Source organism: Jaculus jaculus, chromosome 6, assembly GCF_020740685.1.
Source record: "Jaculus jaculus isolate mJacJac1 chromosome 6, mJacJac1.mat.Y.cur, whole genome shotgun sequence".
In the NCBI taxonomy this organism is placed as follows: domain Eukaryota; kingdom Metazoa; phylum Chordata; class Mammalia; order Rodentia; family Dipodidae; genus Jaculus; species Jaculus jaculus.
This window is the reverse complement of record NC_059107.1, coordinates 3,980,587-3,993,531: the sequence shown is the minus strand read 5'-3', so window position 1 is coordinate 3,993,531 and position 12,945 is coordinate 3,980,587. Positions and strand designations below refer to the sequence as shown.

The 12,945-nt window shown below is 47.8% G+C and overlaps 1 protein-coding gene across 2 annotated transcripts in view; it reads left to right on the top strand.

Annotated features, from left to right (window-relative positions):
- The first annotated feature begins 758 nt into the window (after positions 1-758).
- Aff4 (AF4/FMR2 family member 4) overlaps positions 759-12,945 on the top strand; it is a 96,682-nt gene continuing 84,495 nt past the window's right edge. For both annotated transcript variants that reach the window (XM_045153718.1, XM_045153717.1), the window contains exon 1: positions 759-859. The gene's annotated coding sequence lies outside the window, so the exon portion shown is untranslated. The remainder of the gene's footprint in view (positions 860-12,945) is intronic.

Here is a 12,945-nt window from a genome sequence, read left to right as displayed (position 1 = left end):
CCTCTCTCCTTCCTCCCTTTTGTTTAGTTCTTTTAACGTTTTGGTCTTTCGACTCTGTTGGCCAAGCTGGCCTTGAACCCTTAGGTGTCAGCCTCGCCGGGCGCCCCGATGGACAAGCGTGCGCCACGCGGCCGGCCCGCTCGGGCCCTGGGGTGCGATGCAAGCCGGCAAGCTCGCGCAGACAGACCCCACGCGGCTCCGCCCGGCGGGTGGACACAGCAGGCGGGCCCGGGGCTGGCCCTGGGGCCGGAGCGCCGTCACCCGAGCCCGGAACCCGTCGATCCGGCTCGGCCCACCCCGCCCGGCCCGGGCCTCCCGCCGAGCTGCGCCGGAGCCAGCGCCGGGACGTGCGGGCCGGGTCGTGCGCCGCCAGTCCGCCCGGGTTGCGGGAGCTCGGCCGGCACGCGGCGTCCGTGCACACACGACGGACAGACGGACGGACGGACAGCGAGACCGAGGCCGCCCCCGCCCCGTCCCCGGCCAGCGGGCGGGGCCCGCGCGGTCACGTGACCTCGCGCACCCGCACGGCCCGGTCACGTGGGCTCGGCGGCCTCTGCGTCAGTCCCCGCGCAGGCTGCGGGAGCCGAGCCGCCGCCAGCGGACGGGGCGGGGACCTGGGAGCCCGAGCGCCGCCGCCGCCGCCGTCTGCCGCCCGGGCCGGCCGTCATGGAGCGGGGCGGGACGCGGAGCTGGGCCGACTGAGGTGCTCCGCCCCGGCTTCGCCCCCGCCTCCTCCGCCTCCGCCGAGGCCTCCGGACCCCCCGCCGCCGGCTCCTGGGCGGGCCCGAGCGCGCGTCCGCCGAAGGTGCAGCCGCGGCCGGGAGAGGATGCTTCGGGCCTAGCGGAGCCGGGACTGGAGGTGAGCGAAGCCGCCGGACGCACGCACGGGCGGACGGACGGGCGGACGGGGCCCCGGGCGGGCCGCGGGCGGAGGCGAGGCCGGGCCGGGCCGGGCCGAGCGCCGCGCCCTCCGGCTCGGCCTTCCCTCCTCGCCGTCCTCCGTGCCGAGTGCCCCGCGGCGACGACCCCGAGCCGCTGCGCTTCCCCGCCGCCCGGCCGCGGGCGCTCCGGCCCCTCCCGGGATCCGAGCCGAGGCAGGCCGCGCGCCCCCGCCCTCCGCCTCGCGGTCCTGCGCACCTCCCCCACCGCCGCCCGGCCGAGGGCGAACGGGGAACAAAAACGCGTTTCCGAGCGTCCGGAGGGGCCGATCGCGGCGGGCGGCGGGGAGACGCGCTGGCCGGGGCCCTGGCGCCGGGCCCCGCGGCCGAGGCCTGGCCTCCCGCGGTCCCTCCCGCGAGCCGCCCGGCGCGGGGCTCGGCCCGAAATCGACGTCAGGGCTTTGTTCCTTCCCTTCGCTGCTCCTTCCCCCTCTCGGAGCACGGATCGTGGGGTGTACGGAGCTGATTTTTTGCTGTTTGTTTGGGGGGTGCCCTTGACTGCCTTTTCTTTCACGAACGACGTCTTTTCTAGGAAGTTGGTAGTCCCAATCCTGAAATGCCTGTGTGCGTAGTTCAGACGCAAGACCGAGAAGAGTTACGTTTGGGGTCCTGCTTTCATCAGTTGCAAGTCAGAGTGGTGCATTTTTCTTTTTCCTTCCCTGCTGAGATTGTAAACTAAAGTAGGTCCTTTTGCCAGAGACTGGTGTTTTTTTTGTTTTTTGTTTTTTTTCTCTTGACGGAACCTAATCTTTAGGTGCCTGTGAATAGGCTGTTTGTGTGACATTTACATTTTATTTATTTATTTATTTTACGGCCTCAGATGTGAAAGGCTTAAAGCTTTGTTTCTATGTTGATTCTACAAAGCTTTCTGAAATCTTCCCTATGTTTAACTGCCCTTTAACCTTTCAAAATTGGAATGATTATGAGAACTTTCTTAATTTGGGATTTGATAAAAAGCCTTTGTGGACTGTAAATCGGCCTGGAATCATCTTTGCTCATATGTGCATAAAGAAGTGTTGGCAAGTGGCCACTTGGTTTTCAACAAAGCTAGCTTCTTAACTCTTTCAGGTTTACTTTCCTCATTCATCACTGCATTTATGACACTAAAAAAATAAAGTCTCAGGAACTTATTTTGAATTTTCTTTTATAATGAGCTTACTGTATTTTTTTTTTTTTTAGCACTAGAGTGTCATTCCGTTTGTGGTGATTTTCAGGCTGTTTTTTGTTAGCTCGGTAAGAACAGTAGGCACACTTAAGATAACCTTTTGCTTCAGTGGGGGATGAGGTTATGTGTGAAAGACCAAACCCTTATTGTTTGGTCAGAAAAAATAAAATAGACTTTAGCTATATTATTTTGAACGTGGACTGCAAGGACTACCATGCTATGGTGAAGTTAATTCCTAAAAACAGTATTTTCATTTCAATTCACTTTTTTTTTTTTTTTTTTGGTACGTAGGGTCTCTACAGCCCAGGCTAGACTCTAACTCACAGTGATTCTCCTACCTCAGCCTCTTGAGTGCTGGGATTGTTAACCACCATGCCTGGCTTCAATTAATTTTTTTTAAAAAATATTTTATTTTATTTGAAAGACAGAGACAAAGAGAGAGAGAATGGGCGCACTTGGTCCTCCAGCCACTGCAAACGAACTTCACAAGCATGAGCCCCCCTTGTGCATCTGTCTTATGTGGGTCCTGGGGAATCGAACCAGTATCCTTAGGCTTTGCAGGCAAACGCCTTAACCACTAAGCCATTTCCCCAGCCCCAATTAACTTTCTCTCTCTCTTTTTTTTTCTTCTTCTAGCTAGGGTCTCACTCTATCATCTCTCCAGCCACTATTTTGTTTTTTTGAGGTAGGGTTTCACTCTAGCCCAGGCTGACCTAGTCTCAGGGTGGCTTTGAATCCCGGCTCGTATTTGTGTTTTTTCTTGTAGGTCTGTCTTTAAAGTAACTACTGTATACATTCTTTTTTATCTTCTACAGTATCTTATGTAGTTACTAGATTGAATTTGAATGTAATAGTGTTTTGAACTTCAAATTGTTACATAGTTGTAAGAGCGAAGACTTCACAGATAATCTAAAGGTGTGTGAGCAAGTGCTACTGGAAGGGGAGGAAAGTGAAGATGGGCTTCAGAATGCAGGACAGAAGATGAAGCCTACTAGAAGTTACATATCTTTATTTATTTTCATTTTTGGTTTTTTGAGGTAGGGTCTCACTGTAGCCCAGGTCAACCTGGAATTCACTATGTAGTCTCAGGGTGGCCTGGAACTCATGGTGACTTCCTACCTCTGTTTCCTGAGTGCTGGGATTAAAGGTGTGTACCACCACGCCTGGCTATATTTTGTTTTTTTGAAGTAGGGTTTCACTCTAGCTCAGGCTGACCTAGTCTTAGGGTGCCTTTGAATTCATGATGATCCTTCTATGCTGGGATTAAAGGCGTGGGCCACCACACCCGGCTCGAATCTTAGTTTATTTTTGAGGTGATATGGTAAATGTCATGATTTTATGTGTACTTGAGAATGCATTAAACAGTTACATCTTACATTTTGTTGTACATATAATAGAACAGGTTTTATCTTTTATTCCCTTGCCCCTGTTCCTGTTTCCCTGGGGTTATGTTAGTCACTGTGGGGTCATGAAAGCCTCAGTCAGGCCTTGTGGGTTAGGAGGTGAGGGTCACTGTGCCTCAGGTTACTCCTGCCCACTCTGTGGCTCTTACAGTCTTTTGCCCCCTCTTCCACTACATTTCCTGAGTCATGGCAGGTTTGACGACAGTCTGATTTAGTGTAGGAAACAGACCTATGGGTTTAGAATGGGTCCAGCATGTGTGATGCTTTCTTGTGCTTGTAGTACCTTTCATAAAACCAAAGAGGTGGTCTTAAGTATTGAAGGTACGACTTGAGCCCAGAAGTGTGCAGTATGGCATATAAAAATTGATTCTTAGATTTAGTTTATTTACTTACACTGATACTCTCTATAGTCTTAGGGTGTCCTTGAAGTCTAAGCAATCCTCCTAATCCTGCCCCTCAAGTGCTGGTATTTAAGGCCTGCACAACCATGCCCAGCAGTTTACATGATTTTTTTGGTTTTGGTTTTGGTTTTGGTTTTTTGAGGTAGGGTCTCACTCTGGTCCAGGCTGACCTGGAATTCCCTATGTAGTCTCAGGGTGGCCTCCAACTCACAGTGATCCCCCTACCTCTGCCTCCTGTGTACTGGGATTAAAGGCGTGCGCCACCACACCCGGCAGTTTACATGATTTTTAAGAGAATGTCTCTTAGCCGGGCGTGGCGGCATACACTTTAATCCCAGTACACGGGAGGCAGAGGTAGGGGGATCACTGTGAGTTGGAGGCCACCCTGAGACTACATAGGGAATTCCAGGTCAGCCTGGACCAGAGTGAGACCCTACCTCGAAAAACCAAAACAAAAAAAAAAAGAGAGAGAATGTCTCTTAAACTGTACCTAGACTGACCTTAAACTTGCTATAGAGCCAAAACTGATTTTTAAAAAAATAAAGTATATATATATATATATATATTATTTTCATTTATTTGACAGCCAGAGAGAGAGAATATGGATATGGGTGCACAAGGGCCTCCAGCTGCTGCAGATAAACTTCCAAGTGCATTCACCACCTTGTGCATCTGGCTTATATGGGTCCTGGTAATTGAACCTTGGTCCTTTGGCTGTGTATGCACCTTAACCGCTAAGCTATCCAGCCCACAGCCCAACTTTTCACCTTCCTGCCTTCACCTCCCCAGTACTGGGATTATAGGTGTATGCTACCACTTCCAATTTATGTCATGCTGGGAATCTTTTTCTTTTTCTTTTTTGTTTTTCTTTCTCGAGGTAGGGTCTCCTTCTAGTCCAGGCTGACTCTGTAGTCTCGAAATGGCCTCAACTCACAGTGATCCTGGGATTAAATGCATGTGGCACCACACCTGGCACCATGCTGGGACTCTGACAGAAAGCCTTGCTCTTGCTGTGCGCGGGAACTACAGCCACAGCCCTGTCGTGTGCTTTTTGTGTGCTGTGGGGTGTAGGGGCTGTTGCAGTCAGGCTCGCACTGCTGGTAGAAGTCATCCAACCAAGAGCAGCTTGTGGGGAAAAGACGTTTATTTTGGCTTACAGCTCGAGGGGAAGCTCCACGATGGTACGGAAAATGATGGCATGAGCAGAGGGTGGACATCACTCCCTGGACAATAGCAACAGGAGAGTGTGGCATGGAGACACTGGCTATAACACTCATAAGCCCGCCCCCAACAACACACTCCCTCCAGGAGATGTTAATTCCCAAATCTCCATCAGCTGGGAACCCAGCATTCAGAACATGTAAGGTTATGGGGGACGCCTGAATCAAACCATCACAGGGGCATGGCCAGATAGATTTCATACGTGGGACTTGGGGATTTGAACTTTGCCGATTTCAGACCTCCTCAGGCCCTCATGCTTGGGCAGAAAGCTCCCTTAACTGCTCAGCCATCTCTCTAGCCCTCTACTTTATAGTTTTCTTATTTATTTATTTATTTTGGTTTATTTATTATTATTTTGTTTCTCGAGGAGTTCACTATGTAGTCTCAGGGTGGCCTCAAACTCACAGTGATTGATGCTCCTACCTCTGCCTCCCAAGTGCTGGGATTAAATGCATATACCTCCACACATGGCTTATTTTGTTTTGTTTTGTTTTAAATAAGTTTTTATTTATTTATTTGAGAGAGAGATGCAGATAGAGACCATGGGCACTCCAGGGCCTCCAGCCACTGCAAATGAACTCGAGACAGATGTGCCACTTTGTGCATCTGGCTTATGTGGGTCCTGGGGAATCAAACCTGGGTCCTTTGGCTTTGCAGGCAGGCATCTTAAACACCAAGCTATCCACCCAGCCTATTTTGTTGTTTTTGTTTTTTCAAAGTAGGGTCTCCCTGTAGCCCAGGCTGACCTGGAATTCACTATGTAATCTCAGGCTGGCCTCAAACTCATGGCGATACCCTCCTACCTCTGCCTCCCAAGGAGTGCTGGATAGGTGTGCACCACCATACCCGGCTCTGTTTGTTTGTTAGTTTGTTTATTTATTTGTTTTTCGAGGTAGGGTCTCACTCTGGTCCAGGCTGACCTGGAATTAACTCTGTAGTCTGAGGGTGGCCTTGAAACTCATGGCAATCCTCCTACCTCTGCCTCCCTAGTGCTGGGATTAAAGGTGTGCACCACCATGCCCTGCTGGTTTTTTTTTTTTTTTTTTTTTTTTTTTAATTAGTAACCGAGAGGAGAGAGTGAGTGAGAATGGGCACACCAGGGCCTCCAGTCACTGCAAATGAATCTAGATGCATGTGCCCCCTTGTGCATCTGGCTAACGTGGGATCTGGAGAATTGAACTGGGGTCCCTAGGCTTTGCAGGCATGCACTTTAACTGCTAAGCTATCTCTCCAGCCCTCCCTGTTTTTTTTTTTTTTTTTTTCTTTTTTGTTTCTCAAGGTAGGGTCTCACTCTAGCCCAGGCTGACCTAGAATTCATTATGGAGTCTCAGAGTGGCCTTGAATTCATGGCAATCCTCCTACCTCTGCCTCCTGAGTGCTGGGATTAAAGGTGTGCACCACCATGCCCGGCTTTATTTTGTTGTTTTGAGGTAGAGTTTTTTTCCTGCCCAGGCTGACCTAGTCTCAGGGTGGCCACCATGTCCAGTTTTTTATTTTTTTTTAATCTGAGAGTGACAGAGAAGGAAAAACAGAATGGGTACACCAGGGCTTCCAGCCATTGTATCTGGCTTACATGGGTACTGGGGAATCAAGCCTCAAACCAGTATCCTTAGGCTTCACAGACAAGCGCTAAATGGCTAAGCCATCTCTCCAGCCCCCAGCCCTGTGTTTTGAGACAGGGTCTCACTAGGTAGCCAAGGCTTATGTCTAACTTAAAAGTGATACTCCTGCCTCAGCCTCCCAAGTGCTGGGGTTACAAGCACTTCCACCATGCCTAGCTTTAGACTTAATTTGACACTTTTTCAAATTTTTAAAATTTATTATTTATTTATTTGAGAGCAACAGAGAGAATGAGGCAGAGAGAGAGAGAGAGAGAGAGAGAGCGCGCCAGGGCCTGTAGCCACTGCACACGAACTCCAGACGCGTGTACCCCCTTGTGCATCAGGCTAACATGGGTTCTGGGGAATCAAGCCCCAAACCAGGGTCCTTAGGCTTCACAGGCAAGTGCTTAACCACTAAGCCATCTCTCCAGACCACTTTTTCAAATTTTTATTAACAACTTCCATGATTATAAAACAATATCCCATAGTAATACCCTCTCTCTCCCCACTTTCCCCTTTGAAACCCCATTCTCCATTATATCCCCTCCCCATCTCAATCAGTCTCTCTTTTATTTTGATGTCATGATCTTTTCCTCCTCTTATGATGGTCTTGTGTAGGTGGTTAGAGTCAGGCACTGTGAGGTCATGGATATCCAGGCCATTTTGTGTCTGGAGGAGCATGTTGTAAGGAGTCCTACCCTTCCTTTGGCTCTTACATTTTTTCTGCCACTTCTTCTGCATTAGACCCTGAGCTTTGGAAGATGTGATAGAGATATTGTAGTATTGAGCACTCCGGTCACTTCTTTACAGTACCATGGTACCTTCTGAGTCGTCCCAAGGTCACCACCATCTGAAAAGAGAAGATTACCAAAAGTGAGAGTAGCATTAATATAAGGGTATGAATATTAAGAGAAGTGCTTACTGGGCAGTTTGATAAGCATAGTATATACATTTAGCCAAACAGCAGCAGACGTTACGTCCCTAGGGCTCATGACCACTCCTGTTTTAAGTTTTCAGTATCAGGGATGTATTCCCTCCCATGGAGCGGGCCTCCAGTCCAATTAGAGGGCAGTTGGTTTCCACCATGACAGAAGTGCCACTGTTGTACCCGTTAGCTCATTTGGCCTGGCTGGTCAAATATAAGGCTTGCAGTATCATTTGACACATTTTGTGTGGGTGGGAGTGTGTGTGGGTGCATGTACATAGACTTGTGCATATGTGTCCAGGCGAGAGGACGACCTCGGGTACATGCCATTCACCTGTTGTGTGTGGAGGGGGTGTGTTGAGATGGGGGTCTTTCGTTGGCCTGGAGCTTACCAGTTAGGTTAGACTGGATGACCAGCAAGTCCCAGGGCTCCTCCTGTCTCCCCCTTCCCAGAACTGGGATTGCAAGCATGTTGACCACTAGTGGCATTTAAAAAGAAATATTTTGGACTGCAGGGATGTCTTAGCAGTTAAGGTACTTGACTGCAAAGCCAAAGGACACAGGTTCAATTCCCCAGGACCCACATAAGCCAGATGCACAAGGTGTCTCATGCATCTTGTGTTCGTTTGCAGCAGCTGAAGGCTCCATCACACCCATTCTCTCCTCTCTCTATCAAATGAATAAAATAAGCAAAATAATAATAAATATTTTAAGCCGGGTGTGGTGGTGCATGCCTTTAATCCCAGCATTCGGGAGGCAGAGGTAGGAGGATCTCTTATGAGTTTGAGGCCACCCTGAGACTACATAGTGAATTCCAGGTTAGCCTGGGCTAGAACAAAAGCCTACCTTGAAAAACCAAAAAATAAAAATAAATAAAAAATACATATATTAAGATTTCTGGTTTCTGTAACCCAAATTTTATCTGCCCTTCCCTTTGTCGTTTCTTCTGTTAAGTTGGAACAGTTAGATTTGCTGTCTGGGAAAATGTTTGTTAGATTCAAATATTGTGAAATAAAATGTTGTGATTCAAGACTGCGTCAGTCCATCCTCACCCATTACCTTGCTGCTATGAAAAAAATTACCTCCACTGATCTCAATTGTCTATGCCTATGTTAAGTTGAAGTGGTGCTCAATCTGATGTGTGAAAGCAAAAATAAGCATGATAATTACTAGCTTCTGGTTGGTCATCTACATTCCTTTCTCCCTGGGGTCACATCTCAAGTCCTCCCACCCCTACTCCTGAGACAGGATTTGCTATATGTAGCCTTAGCTAGCTTGGTAGTCAGTATACCTGGGGTTGGCCTCAAACTTGGCAATTCTCCGCCTTAGCCTCCTGAGTACTTGGATTATAGGATGTGCCATCATACTAACCTGTGCTTTATTTATTTATTTATTTATTTATTTATTTTCCCCAAGACAGGGTCTCACTCTAGCCCAGGCTGACCTGGAATTCACTGTGTAGTCTCAGGGTGGCCTTAAACTCACAGTGATCCTCCTACCTCTGCCTCCCAAGTGTCCTGAGTGCTGGGATTAAAGGCGTGCACCACTATGTCCAGCCGTAAACCACTTTTTAAGTTAATATATTTTTAAATTTTATTTATTTGCAAGGAGAGAGAGAGAATGAATATGGGTGTGACAGAGCTTCCAGCTGCTGTGAACTAACTCGACATGCCAGGCACTGGGAGGTCATGGGTATCTAGGCCATTTTGTATCTGGATGATTTCATTGGATGTCCTACCCTTCCCTTGGCTCTTGCATTTCTTTCTTTCTTTTTAAATACATATATACATACATATATATGTATATGTACATATATATATTTTCTAAATGTCAAGTAATTTTATTTTTTTTAAACATTTTATTTGTTTTTATTTATTGATTGATTTATTTGAGAGCAGAGACAGCGAGAAAAAGAAGCAGATAGAGACAGACAGAGAATGGACGTACCAGGGCTACCAGTCACTGCAAACGAACTCCAGACGCGAGTGCTCCCTTGTGCATCTGGCTAACGTGGGTCCTGGGGAATGGAGCCTCGAACTGTGGTCTTCAGGCTTCACAGGCAAGCGCTTAACCGCTAAGCCATCTCTCCAGCCCTCTTTTTAAATATATTTTATTTATTTATTTGAGAGAGAAAGGCAGAGAGAGACCACAGGAGAGAAAGGGAGAGAATGGGCACATTAGGGTCTCCAGCCACTGCAAACAAGCTCCAGATGCATGTGCCTCCTTGTGCATTTGACTTATGTGGGTTCTAGAGAATCAAGCCAGGATCCTTTGGCTTTGCAGGCAAATGTCGTAGCTGCTCAGCCATCTCTCCAGCCCTGGCTTTTTAGATTTCTTTCCGCTACCTCTTCTGTAATGATTCCTGAGCCTTGGAGGGTGTGTTAGAAATCTCTCACTTAGTGCTGAACACCTCACTATCACTTCTTCTCAGCACTATGGTGAGTTTTGAGTCACTCCAGTAGTCATTGCTACCTGAAAAAGAGAAGCTTCTCTAACCAAAAGTGAGAGTAGCATTAATATATGGGCATTTTGGTGGGCATAATATACACATTTAGCCAAATAACTGTAGTAGTTTCCCCACTAGGTTTTATGATCTCCCTAGCTATAGGCTTTTGATTAGATTTTCAGTACCAGGCAGGAATTCTCACATGGAGCAAGCCTCATGCCCAGTTGGAGAGCTGTTGGCTTCCCCCATAACCGGCATGCCACTGTTGCACCAGTTGGCACGTTTGGCCTGGCTGTCCAGTGGCACAGCTTGCAGGGCCCACTGCTGGTTAAGACTGTTGATAACCTTCCTCCCCAGGCAGTCTGCATCGGTCTTTCCAGCACCTTGACAGCTAGCCAACAGGGAGGAGGCTTCCACCCAGCTCAGCTCCAGCTTGAGTTCTCAGTGTCCTGTAGTCCAAGCCTGCAGAGCCTCTGTGTTCTTTGAGATGGGGCCTCATGTAGCCCAGGTTTGCTGCAAATTCAACCTCACTGTGTGGCCATGCTTTCTTTTTTTGCATGTGTGAAAGTGGTTTTATGTGTGCCATGGCACTTGTGTGGAGATCAGAGGACAGCCTTCAGTGTCTGTTTTACCTTCCCCTTTGTTTGAGGCATGGTCTCTTGCTTACCTGTGAGTCACCAGGCTAGCTGGCCCAGGTGCTTTCCAGGAGATTGTCCTGTTTCCACTTCCCTTTCCCCACAAGATGTGTTGGGCTACAGGCGCTAGCAGTGCAGGGTCCAGCTTTACACGGTACGTGGCTCAGGGGGCTCTGCAGTTAGGGCCTCAGCCCTTGGTCAATTGAGCCACCTTCCAGTCCTCCAGTCCTGTGTGTACCTGAGGATAACCTTGAGTTTTGATTCTGCTTCTCCAGCGCTGAGTTACAGGCATGTGTTGCCATACCATACTTTATTTTGTGGCAGGAATGTTTCTTAGGTAATATGCATTTTTTATTCACTCTTGAGTCTTTAGTCTGGCTTCTCACTCATCATACTAATTGATGTTACTATCACCAAGGCCATCTGTTGCCAAATTGTATGGTCATAGCTTTGTTCTTCTTTATGATTGACATTACTATTATAATTTTTTTTGACATTGTTTTCTTCCTTGACTTAAAAAAAAACACTTTATTTATTTGAGAGACAGAGAGAGAGAGAAAGATAGATTATGGGCATGTCAGGGCCTCTAGCCACTGCTCATGAACTCCAGACATATGTGCCACTGTTGCAGTCAGGTTCGCATTGCTGGCAGAAATCATCCAACCAAGAGCAGCTTGTGGGAAAAAGATGTTTAGTTTGGCTTACAGGCTCAAGGGGAAGCTCCACAATGACAGGGAAAATGATGGCATGAGCACAAGGTGGACATTGCCCATCAGGTGGGCCATAGCAACAGAAGAGTGTGCCAAACACTGGCATGGGGAAACTGGCTGTAACACCCATGAGCCCGCCCCCAGCAATACACTCCCCAGGAGGTGTTAATTTCCAGTTGCCATCAGCTGGGGACCTAGCATCCAGAACACCTAAGTTTATGGGGGACACCTGAATCAAACCACCACAGCCACCTTGAGCTTATGGCTTACATGGGTACTGGGAATAGAACCTAGGTCCTTAAGCTTAGTAGGCAAACACCACTATGCTATCTCTCCCGTCCTCTTCCTTGACTTTTATGATTGCCTCTTTTCCTGCCTTTCTTTTTAATATTTTATTTATTTGAGAAAGAAAGAGGCAGAGGGAGGGGGTGCAGGGGCAATGCATGCACGAGGATGGCGTGCCAGGGCCTCTAGTCACTGCAAATGAACTCCAGGCACGTGTGCCACCTTGTGTGTCTGCCTTATGCAGCTACTGGGAAATTGAACTTGGAGCAGGAAAGCGCCTTAACCGCTACGCCATCTCTCCAGCCCTCTTTCCTGCCTTTTTTTTTTTCTATTTTAAATTTAATGTTGATTTAAAACTCTGGCAGTATGATCGTTGGTCTTTCCTGCCTTTTTATTGGCTTTTGTTCCTTTGCAGACTTGCTTCTGTGATCGACCTCTTGATTTTGGTAGCTCTTGATTTTAACCTTGGCCTTTTCTGTTTTTGTGAGTTGAATACACTTATTTAAATTTAGGTATTGTTAATTTTGTCATTGTCAGAATGGTAGTGGCAAGCAACTTAAAGGGAGATGTGTATTTCAGAACGTTCATTTTTGCTTAGAAGTTTCATTTAGTCATGTTTCTGTCACTCTCACCTTAGGGCTTCTGGTAAGGTAGCACACCGTAGTGGAATATCCTGGTGATGGAGACTTGCTGACCTCAGGGCAGCTGTGAGGAAGTCTGGAGGAGAGAGGGAGGGAGACCGAATCTGCCGCAATCTCAGTACCTCCTGCAAGAAAGCGCCCTGACAATATATTTAATTAAACATTAAATGAACAGGAATATGGTTTCTTATCTTTGAATGTAGGTCTTATTGAGGCTGATTTGCCCACCTTGTATGTCTTATAATGACAAAATCTAGTTTAAACTGAATTCTTCTTTGTCTACCTGATAAATTCTTGTAACAAGCAGTGAGGGTTAGACTATTCATAAAACTGAAGCCATCTCAAAGTAAGGGAGTAGAGGCCACAGCACATTTCTGAGTCTGTGCCTTTGAAGATAATGATGATGACATTTTCCCCCCAAATAAACATTTAAGTGAAAAAACAAAAAAGAAAGCGCCCTGAATGACCTGACTTGCACTAGACTCTAGCTCCTGGTGGTTCTGCCTCCCCAGTAACACAGACTGCGGGTCAAGCCTTTAGCACAGCACTTTGGGCTGTGACAGCCACCTCCTCT